The 12,263-nt window shown below is 32.6% G+C and overlaps 2 protein-coding genes across 15 annotated transcripts in view; both read right to left on the bottom strand.

The window, feature by feature from the left end:
* Positions 1 to 9,851, bottom strand: part of LOC143242465 (uncharacterized) — a 52,054-nt gene extending 42,203 nt beyond the window's left edge. For 3 of the 14 annotated variants that reach the window (XR_013022769.1, XR_013022768.1, XR_013022773.1), the window contains exon 1: positions 8,660 to 9,503. The gene's annotated coding sequence lies outside the window, so the exon portion shown is untranslated. Of the gene's footprint in view, positions 1 to 8,659; positions 9,506 to 9,785 lie in introns of those variants that run through there. The other 11 variants (XR_013022778.1, XR_013022779.1, XR_013022772.1 and 8 more) reach the window with 10 other exon arrangements.
* The window catches only part of LOC143242462 (dynein axonemal heavy chain 7-like), a 141,916-nt gene that overhangs the window by 46,336 nt on the left and 83,317 nt on the right, over positions 1 to 12,263 (bottom strand). The gene's annotated exons all lie outside the window — the stretch shown is intronic.

Raw genomic sequence — 12,263 nt, 5'->3', positions numbered from 1 at the left:
TGCGTAGTCTAGTTAGAACAACTTACTCTCTTCAACCCTGACGCAAGCAAGACGACTAAAGTCCAATATAATGTTTTATTTGGAAAAGCTTGTTTTCGTGTTGCTAACTCCAAGTCAACTGCCAGCTGGCACAGAGATGAGTCTTGAATACAGGACCATAGTCTATGTATGGGACAGGTACAGTGGTGATAGAGCCAGAGCAGATAGACTTAGCTGCAGTGTCAGCAAGCTCATTCCCATGAATACCAAAGTGGCCTGGTATCCAGAAAAACTGGATAGAAGTAGATGTTAAAGAGAAATGGGCCAGTGGTTTTGAATATCAGCAAGAACAGGGTGTAAATTAACTTGAAGCAATTCCAGGTCCAGTAGAGAACTATGCGAGTCAGTATAAATAGTGCAGTTTGACTACTGCTTAACTTCTATGTGATCCAGGGCAAGGGAAATAGCATACAGTTCAGCAGTAAACACAGAAGCTGTAGTGGGGATTCTGTGTGCAACCACCGAACCACAACAATCCATGGCAGAGCCAACACAGTCACCTGATTTTGAACCATCTATATAAATAGGAATGCAAGGATGGTTCAAAAGATGTTCAGCAAATTGCAGATAATATTTCCAATCAGGAGTGTCAACTTTTCTCAGATGATTTAAAGATAAGTCACAATTAAGAAATGTAAGAAGCCATGGTAGGATCGGCTAACCAGTGGATACAGCAATGTTTATTGAGAACAGACCCAATTCATCTAACTGTACCTGATATGAATGCCAAAAGGAGCAATGGCAAACCATCTGGTCTGAAAAAGCATGGCCCAACAAGGAAGGAAAACAAAACCCCAGATGAGATGCTTTGGTAAGGAACAAAGTATCAAAGCATATTGTAAAGACAGTTGCAAACAATGGAGGTGCAAAAAAGGTTCATGAGACTCTATGTATAAGCTCTGAACTGGGGAAGTGCTGAAAGCCCCAATGCAGAGCCAAAGACCTCAATGATGAATAGGATCTAGCATCTTTAAGGCCAAAGGTCAGCCAGAGTTATAGTTCAATAATCCACAGTCAAGTTGCGACTAATAAGAGCACTACATATCTTTAGCAGAGAACGTCGATCTGCTGCCCAAGTGGTGGAAGAGAGGACACAGAGGATGTTCCGTGCTCTTATACATTTGACCCATGTGTGGTGTAAAGGTCAGCATACAGGCAAAGATAAGTTCCAAGAACCTTGTCTCAGGGACCACAGACAGCACAACTTCACTGATATGGAGTTCAGGATCAGGTTGAATACACTTCTGACAATTTTGTTTAAGATCCAGTACTTACACTGTTGACAAGTTTGATCAGATTCAGTACTTACACTGAGACAAGATTGATCAGATTCAGTATTACAGATGACAAGTTCAGTACTTACACTGATGACAAGTTGATCAGATTCAGTACTTACACTGATGACAAGTTGGATCAGATTCAGTACTTACACTGATGACAAGTTTGATCAGATTCAGTACTTACACTGATGACAAGTTGGATGAGATCTCAGTACTCACACTGATGACAAGTTTGATCAGATCCAGTACTTACACTGCTGATCTCGGTAACACAGTGATCTAACGAAATAGAAATAACTTTGTTTATATCATTATGTAGAATGATATGGCTTTACCATCTTTACCAAATAATCCAAAACACACATCTGACAATATAAAATATCACAAGTATTTTGTTCAAATGTTGCTTATTTCATTACCAACAGGTAATTTTAACATGGTAACAAAACTAACATGCCAGCCAGCCATGGTAACAAAACTAATGTTTTAATGAACGTTTATTGTTATCCAAATCAGATATGTGATGATTGGACTTATGATCTGAAATTGATTATCCAAGCTCACACTATATCCACTAGATTTGCATAAGCTTCTCTCACTTGCCTCTTTTAAAGTCAATCACAGCATTTAAAGTATTTCAAGTTGTTTGTGAACAATGTCCAGACCTCAGTAAAGAAATATCGATGCTTTACCACTTGAAAAACCATCAGAAGCTTTTAGTTGAATTTTATTCAGTTTGTTTAAAGTTAGGCACAAAACTAAACAATGAGATATGTTTGCTCTTCCTTCCATGGGTATTCAAACCGGTTTCTAGCAATGTAAGTCCGAACACATAGTGCTGTGAATTTTATTCAGTGATTTGGAAAGTTACAATATGTCAGCATTCTAATAACATTCAATTATTAATACTTTAAACAACAGGCATAATTCATGTTGTGGTTCCACAAGGTAAACAATCTTTTAAAAACCTGAGAAATAAAAAATAAACACATATGTACACAGAAAGTGAAGCCATTTTATATCAATAAAAACCAAAACTAAAATTACTGTAAGAAGAGTACTAGAGAATAGTGAGTGTTTAATTTCAAAGAGTGAAAATTTACTTATCTATAAATTCAAATATTGAATTACACCATTAAAAGGACAGAAAACGAACCAGATTCATATGAAACAGTTGTCATAAACAAACACTGTCTTTTCACTTTACCAATACTGAAGTAAAAATGGTTAACACTTAACAATATAATCATGAAGAACTTAACAATCATTAAATATTAAGTCATGAAATAATACAAATAATACCACCAACACTAAGCAGTCTTGTTTATCCAGAAATAAGCCCTTCTTCAATGAAAATATTATCAACAATCTTTAACACTATATACAAACACTGTTCTTAGTTCATATCCTAAGTCTTCTCTTCTCTCATAGGGTCTCATGTAGAGGTTTACAGAAAAAGTCAAAAAAATTTCCAGTTAACTTAATAACTGACTGATTTATATTATAAGCTCACTGTACACAAGGACGACATTAACCAGTTTCACGTGTAAAAGTTACTTACATTTTACATGCAGACGTAAACTATTTACTTTAGTTTTTTGTGCTGTCGGGTTATCGATGGATCAATTTTAAGTTTATGGACTTATAACACTAAAATCCATGGTTCTATTCCCTATGTTGATCAATATTTGAGGCTTCAGCTGCTTATGAAGTAGTTTTAATGTCATAAATCACAATCGATTCAAACCAGACCTACACCTCTTCACAGATGCTTATCTTTCTGGTTGTGGTACATCTCTGAATAGCCATCTCACCTCAGACATTTGGACCAGCATAAGCAATTCCTCCACATCAGTGTGCTCGACCTTTATTCTATCAAATGGAGATGTTTGCATTTCTTACCAATGCTAGTAGATGGTTTGATTATTATCCATTCTGACAATTTCATGGTGGTTTTATATATCAATAATAGAGTAAGTACCAGATCTTTAACTCTTTATTTTTAAACACTCGACCTCATAAACATCTGTCCAGTGAATTTGCTTTATATATTATAATGTATTAAGAGCGATGTACCTCATAGTAAACCATCTGTACCCTCTTCCACCTACTAAACAGCCACTTCACTCACAAGTTTCCTGATGTGTATGCTTTGTTTTGGATACTTACGACTTCTTTTCTCATCAGTCATGAAGATTCATGAGTACAAATGGAGCTAGCAAACATGGAATTGACATCACTCTCCTATTGGTAGAGAGAGGGCCTTTACTGCACAGTAACATCATTATCCAATAATATAATTCATGAGAACTTACGAAAGTTTAGGTAGGAGTTGCCTGAAAGCTAGTGTCATGCAAATACTTAAGGAAGATGCTAACAGAAGATAGAATCTTTCTCTGAAATGCTAGGTATCTAATTGAAACAAATTTTTATGTAAGAAAATGTTAACTTTCCAAAATCAGATCTGTGGTGACTAACCAGCAGGAGATAATACAAGGGGGGGATCCCATCTTCTCCTTTACATTTGATGATGTGTTAAAATCTTCCTTTTTGTTCTTTTATGTTTTGCATGTTGTTTGTTTGTGTTTCCTTTATTATATAGTTGTTAATTAACTAAAGTTTCAAAATTCACTCCAGATGAAAATGAATCTTGAATTTCATATGAATTTTAATACCCTTTTCACTGAGGAGAATTTTCAAAACATTTCTCAACGAGGCTGAATTTTCTTCCTTTTATTTTAGGTTGATCCACTTCTGATCTGTCTTATAGTGAAGTTATTTCTATTTTGAAAGTCATGTCTATGACGGAAGTCCCTATACCTTTGACTCAAACTTACTTTCATACATGTTACTGAGTATGATTGAATTAATGGAAGATTTCTGTAGGTTCACTGAAATTCTCTATCAATCCCTATCTATTCTACAAGATTCTTTGTATCAGTTGAATACTCAACGTCTGTATACATTTACCATTTATCTAAGAACGAAAAGCCTCTCTTTTTGGGTCTTTGTACCACATCCTTCAGCTCAGATGGTAAATTAATTTATTCAGGATTATACCAAGTTATCCACATACCTGCCTATTTCCACACATTAAAATTATATAGATATGATGAAAAATCATACCTACAGCCACAGAACAACTTATTAGACATTGATTTTCTCAGACAATTATCATAAACTCTTGCATTTCAAAGTTTCCAACATCAGTTTAGGGTTTAATAAACAATACCATAATAAACAGAAAAAAATTTAAACAAAAAATTACTGGTGATAAAAATGAATTAAGAAGTGTCATGAGATAAAAGTAAAGATAAAGAATGGAACATAGCTGTGAAATGATGTCCACATAAAAGAGAAAATACAGAATGGAACATAGCTGAGAAATGATGACCACATTATGAGAGAAGGTACAGAATGGAGCATAGCTGTGAAATGATGTACACATAATGAGAGGATGGCTGAATACTGTCAAGAGGAAACAAAGTTGACAAAGCCTTATGTAGTAGATGGAAATAAATAAACAAGTTAAATTTCTCATTGAAAACGGGAGATGAAAGAGATTAAAACCATAGGAAATAAAGTTGTAGGCTGCATAATGAAAATCACTAATATATGAAAATAGGCTGTTACGTCATCAACATGTAACTACTTTACCTAGTCACTGTTGAGATTTGACTTATGTGAGGTAGTTCTTCCATCACAATAGAGACAGAAATAGTAATACCAGCTTGTAAGTTCATAAGCTTTAAAATATAAGTCAAAACCAAAGTAAATCTCTATCATTTAAAATGCATCTTTCGAATGCAGAACTATATAGGAGCTAACAATTCGGGAGGTGGTGTCCACTCTAACTGTTAGAAAGCAAATGTATCATCCCACTTTTGCTACTCTCTTGCTTTACATGTGACTTTTGAACTAGCTGCACATGTACTTTCCATTCCTATATCCTTTTTCCTTTGTTCCATATCAGAGAAAATTATAACTGGCTGAGTATTCCATAATCTACAAAATCCTACTGATTATTTTGTGAAAGGGTTTTAGTTAATAATAGTTGACTAAAGAACCCTCATCATACTTTCTCCAGCTGGTTTATTCCTGGGAGATCTGGTACGGAAAAAGAGATGGACCAGTCTAGGTGTATTGGTAAATAAGATAAACCAGACAGCATATCTACAGTTAAGAATGTCATACTCATTTTTACATACAATTTAGTGACCTAGACTTTCAAGATGGAAGAATAATATACCTGGTTAGTGTGTTTTCTCACAAGTTTATTCCTCTTTCAAAACAACATTCCAACCAAATTCTTTAGACACTTTCCGAGGACTGCTTGTCTGGGTTCCTAAACCAAATCAATGTGAGATCCCCAGTGACATTCCTGTTGTTACGTTAGTTTCAGTAAGATATCGAATCAATGTTAATATTTTCTTACAGTGAAAACATAATTCTGACAGATACTATACTCTCCTCACACTTCTGGTGCTTCTTTTCTGACTAATACAGAACTGAAGAATGTGAACTACAGTAAACAGGAAGATAGCTGTGATAGTGGTGTGTGTTTTAGTGATAAGTTGTTCTTGGACATTTACATGCTACAACGCAGCTGAATCACATTGAAACGTAAAGTAGGTGGGAGTTTCAAGGCTAGAAAACAGTATAAACATTTTCACTCTTTGAAGGTTGCAATGAACAATACAAATTCTTGTTGAAAATAGTATGAAAACTGATATTTTAGGGTATGTACAGTGATATGATATAACTTCCTATGTATACATACACATAAACCATCAGTTATAAATATAACTAGAAAAATAAAACTGAATATAACACATGGCAACTGATAGTGTACTTAATATTTAAAATTAATTTATAAATAAAATCAGGTATAATAACTTTATATCAAACACAAAATATCCAAATAAAAATGTTGTTGAATAACTTGTTGAAAAAATATGTCGAGGAATAAATATTTTTGCAAGTATAACATTATACAACATGAAATTATATTGTGTGTGTGTTATTATAACATTATATAACATTAAATTATATTGTGTGTGTGTTATTATAACATTAAACAACATGAAATTATATTGTGTGTGTGTTATTATAACATTAAACAACATGAAATTATATTGTGTGTGTGTTATTATAACATTATATAACATTAAATTATATTGTGTGTGTGTTTTTACAACATGAAATTATATTGTGTGTGTGTTTTATATTGTGTGTGTGTTTTACAACATTAAATTATATTGTGTGTTTGTGTTATTTTGTAATAAAGCCATATCGAGCTATCTAACATATTCACTGAGGACAATGAAAACTCTGATTTTATCGTTGTAATTCTGTAGTAAAGTGCTGTACCACCCTGAGTTTCCAAGAATTTCCAAGTATGTCAGAGTTTTTAAGTATTTTAATCTAACCTAGACTGTGCTAACGTATCTACTTAAATAGATGTTACAAACTTGGGACTTCCTAATAGAGCCACAAGTCTTTTCATGTGTTATTACTGATATAGTCACTAATATGGTTGCCTTTAAACTTTACTCATCTTGGCTCATTTATTGTAGACGATATTTAAGTCATGGTGTGAGGATGCTTTCTCGGTAAACACAGATGAATTCCTTTTAGATGGACCAAAATTATCAAGAGGTTTTTCAGAGATGTCACAGAAAATTAAAGTATATCTAAGGGTAAAAATGTAGTACTACTTAGTTACACAGTTTATCACATCACTCTAAATAAAAAAACATCACTGGAGAACACAAGTTCCACAAAATATACTTTGAACTTTAAATATGAACAATTAATGTGGACTTAAATCGAGAGGTAAAAATGTAAAAACATGTACAAATTACACGGTTAGCAATTAAGTAATAAAGATATCTCATGAGGAAAACATCAGTACTTATTAAAAACTAGATTTATTTTAATATGTTAAATATCATGAGATCAGTTAAAATAAACTATGAAGTTTAAAACATATTATATTCAATTTTTACAGACTTATCACTGAGAAAGAGAATATGTTTTGGAATAAATTATCTATCACACGTGTCCATCATGTCTTAGTTGTGTACAGTTTCAAAAAATTAATGTTTTCATTCTTTATTGTACAATAAATTACTTGATTAAATATCTCTATAAATGATTCCTTTTTAGTGAATATTTGTTAGCGCTCGTAAAAAGTTTATCATACCATATTTTACTTCGTCTTTCATTATATTTTAATTTTTTATATAATTTTCTTTTATTCTTACCTATCAATTTAACTTGTAATGAGACTTATCTAATATTTATACAATAAACAATATTTAACAGTTTTACAGACATTTCAGTTTGAATAGTTTGATCTAAAACAGCTTCGTTTTTTTTTTAAAGAATTTCCAACCCGTAAATGAGACATCAAGACTGACATTCTAATAAACATTTGGCCTGGTTTTTGAATAAATTTGGTATTAACTGAAATGTCATATTTTGTTACTAGTTTTTGCCAAATGTTGGTTATATTTCTGCTAATATCGGGAATATACGATATGCAACAGTATATGGTTTCATGATTTTTTGATTTGTGAGGTGTATTTACTTTTGTTGGTTAATTTTGCTTTATGTTTAGGTGTGTGCGTATAATATTTAACTACGGTTTGTGGAGGAAACTTGTTGATGAAGTATTGTTTTATTTTGTCTAATTCATTATTAATTTTATCTGGTGAGCATATTTGGTTTCTTAGTGTGTTGAGTTTTTGTTTTGTTTCATGTGCTGAGTTCCAAGGAATGTATAGTCCAGTATGGGTGATTTTTCAGTGGATTTCTGTTTTAAATTGCGTGTCAGTTCTTGTAATTTTGAGGTTAAAATGATATTTGATTGCTTTCTTTCTATTCACATGTGAAGTTAATGTTGGGTTGGGATATATAGAGTTAATGTGATTGAAAAAAATTAAGTGTGTGTTGTGTGCATGTGAATCTCGCAATTGTGTCATCAACATATCTGTACCAGTTTAGTGGCGGATGTAATGCTGTGTTCATTGTTTGTGTTTCAACTTGCATCATACAAATATTGGCTAGAACTGATAAAATTGTCAGAGTTGTCTTTCTGTTGAAAGTATCACAAGTTTTCTGGCTAGGTCTTCTAAACATGTTTTAATTTCTAATGTTGGACCTTAGAACCAACCTAGAAAATAGTTTTTTGGCAAAAATTAGTCACAAAATATGACATTCCAGTTAATACCAAATTTATTCAAAAACCAAGCACAAATCTAAGTTTTATATTATGTAAAAACTACAATGACAAACACCACACCAATATTATTTATTAAATACAATGTGATAACTGCCATGACTTCTATATTGGAGAAACAAGGAGAAAAATGGAAACCACATTCAAAGAACACAAATAGTCACCTCCACACGTTTTCGAACACTGTAATTCAATCTTTGGCTTTCCTTCCATCCAACAGTTCCTCAACTGCAGAAGTAAAACCCTGGAATTTATTGTTCAACAAAACAGAATTATTATGATCAATTTCCTAACTTTTAAATCAAATAGTGTTCTTTCTGCCATCCTGAATGTCAATGTTAACTGATATATCTTTTCCATGTAAATGTTTAAGCTCCTCCTGAAATCTTACTGTCATTCTCCACAGTCTGCACTTTACCTGTCTCTTCTTTAATGAGGATAATCTCCAATTTACAAATTCTACACATAAATTGCACATCTTCATTACTAGCTTCCTTCAAAATACCTGCCAGTCCAAAGCTCCCAAATGAAATCCCCTCATTGTGCTCGTTACATCTGGCAAACTTTGAATGCTTGTCTCCTAGTCTTAACCATTGTACTGATACTTGCAGCCTTACAGTTATCAATACTAATTACCATAATCTTTAGCTTACAGCTACTATTGAGCTTAACATTTAAGAATCAATTACATTATTTTTTTATCACTACTCCTTCTTCACAATAACGTAATGAAGTTTAGCTATATAGAACTTTATAAATTAGTATAACTGACAACATACGTGAGGTTAATAACAACATATTTTTAGTCTGATTTATAATCTACTTATTTTTATAAGCTGGATCAAAACTAGCGATCTCACTTGAAGTAATAAAGTTAATTCTTAAAACACCAAAAGATATTAAAACTTTTAGAATAGGCTCGTTACAGTTAAACACGAAGAGAAAAACAGTTTTAGTAAACTATATTTTAGATTATATTTACTTAATAAAAAAAATATATTTATCCTGTTCTACGATTTATCACAAGCTTATCTTTAACGAAGCCGAAAGTACCGTTACAATGTTAAGCCTATTTAAAAATTAAACCTTGTTGTAAAATCTACACATTTTAAATTTTAAGTTTAAATTGTGACCATCCTTTTTTTATTTACAAATCAGACTATATCTAGTTGTTATTTAACCCAAATGACTTCGAATTTTAATATCAAGATTAAATAACTCACAAATTTATAAGAGCGACCACTCTCCACCTGCATCTCAAAACCCAGATTTGATGATCAGCGTTAACATCAAAAATATACGTATATATTTGATGGCATTTAAACGACAAAAAGCAGAGAATTTTTGTTCAATCGGAAATTTAGAATGAACAGATTTAAATAATAACAAATGCAAATAAATGTACAAGATAACATTTGATACACACGTGTTAGAAAAACTACTGTGAAGAAAGGCTCAAATATAAGAATAAACCATTAATATAATGATAAATATGAAATATTATTACTTCATCAGCTTTTATGTCCTTTCCAACAATATACTAAGCTACTTTAGAAATACTCAACAATACACACCGTCTCTTAGGAACCAAACTATCACTACACAAGTTTCGAAGTCTCTGTGAAAAAACAACTGCGGCGTATATTTCAAAATATTAATTTTACTAAAAGTAATTACAAAGGCTCTTTGGAAGATCTGAGTTAACATAATAATGATGTCTATTCTGGAGTGTTTAACTCATGTATTTCTGTTGCTTCTAATATGCTGTTGGAGGGATATCTTAATCCAGGCTCTCTTTAGGTTTTTGATCGTAGCATCAATAATGGCTTCTATATGCTACTTAATTAAAGTAATGACGGCTTCCTGTAAATGTAAAACCACGGAAGATATGAAAGACGCTTTAAAGTATATGTCTAAAGAAATCTGTACGGACATCTTGATATATCTTATTATAGTTGTGGTAACTGTCCTATGGCGATCACATTACGTATCCATGATGAATATCGCAATATTCCTGATTATCGTAGTTGTGGTGGTTCTCCTAATCTGTTTGATTATCTTAGCCATGACAAATGTACTAAAACATTCAAATAATGTCTTTTGGGTGGTTATCCTAAGTTGTTTCGTAAATATCATCCTGATGGTTCTCGGCAGATGTTTGACTAACATTGTCATGATAGCCGTATTAATATGTTTCACTTCACTAATCATATTAATTGTTTTGATGCGTGAGACTAAAATGATAATGATAGATATCGAAAGATACTTAACTGAAAAGGTGATGATCAGTATCTTAGAGAAACTGATTAAAGTAATAATAATGACTACACTCCAATTTATAATCAAAGAAAACATGATAGCTGTCCAATATATCTTACTTTACGTATTAATTAAGGTAATAACTTTTTTTATTTAATACAGTTATGGTGATTAGTGATGTCGATAAAAACCCACGTGTAGAGAACTATATATGCAAAAACGTTTCTTTTGGGTTGAGAAAATATTTTACATGAAAGAGCGAACAACGTCACGTTCACAAAGAAAGAGGTAACTTACCGGAAGCTGACCACATGTTTGGAAGGGATTGTGTAACTGAGTGTCGGAATATAGAGGACGGTGTTAGATGTTTGAATATATAATTTTATTTGTATAAATAAATTACCGGTCAGTTACCTCTTTCTTTGTGAACCTGACGTAGTTCGCTCTTTCATGTAAAATATTTTCTCAACCCAAACGATCCATTTTTGCATATATAGTTTTGATGATTGTTACGAGAAAAAAAAAATCGTATATAGAAAAGATAAATTGTTTGATAATTATCAAAATTGTTGTAATGTAATAAGTCAAGTAACTAGTATATGGGAGTGACATATGAAGAAAACTTTAGCGTTTAGTAAACATAAAAGATATCACACACGGTAAAGAACAACATGGAAAAGAAATCCAAAGAGCTATTGAAGTAAGTGTAAAATCTTCCAAATAAACAATTTATTCATGTCTTATCTGAATGAGGTTAAACGTTTTATAAACTTAAGAAACACCGAGATAAATTAATTCAGTCAGTATTTATTAGACGATTAGGTGTGACAGCATTATTTTAGCTAATTGTCTAATTACCTGATTGATAGTTGTACAAAAATATTTGTTCATGTTGATTACTGATAAAGAAAAAGAAGTGAGTGAGTACGAGGGCTGTTGAAAAAATACGCGGACTGACGTCATAAAACAAAATGTACTTTATTTAGAAGTTACAGGTCTGGGACCCCTTCAAAGTACTCTCCTCTCCAACGCACACATTTATCCCAAGGGTGTTTCCACTTGTTGAAACAGTCTTTGTACGCTTCTTTTGTAATGTCCTCCAGCTCCTTCGTCGCATTTGCCTTAATCTCGGGAATCGTCTCAAATCTTCTTCCTTTCAAGGGTCTTTTGAGTTTGGGAACAAGAAAAAATCGCAAGGAGCAAGGTCAGGTGAGTAGGGGGGTGAAGTGAGGAAGAACAGTGATCGAGTGTTTGGCCAAAAACTCACGAGTTCTGAGGCACAAATTTCGCAGCAACGCGGTGCATCTTTAATTTTTCGGTCAAAATCTCGTAACAAGATCCAACTGATATCCCACACTCTTCAGTAAGCTCCCTTACAGTCAGACGTCGATTTGCCCGCATCAGGGTGTTGATTTTGTCGACGTGTGGGTCGTCAGTTGACG

Source organism: Tachypleus tridentatus, unplaced genomic scaffold (genome assembly GCF_004210375.1).
Source record: "Tachypleus tridentatus isolate NWPU-2018 unplaced genomic scaffold, ASM421037v1 Hic_cluster_2, whole genome shotgun sequence".
NCBI lineage: Eukaryota > Metazoa > Arthropoda > Merostomata > Xiphosura > Limulidae > Tachypleus > Tachypleus tridentatus.
Note: the sequence above shows the minus strand (reverse complement) of the source record. Positions and strands in the feature narration are given on the sequence as shown.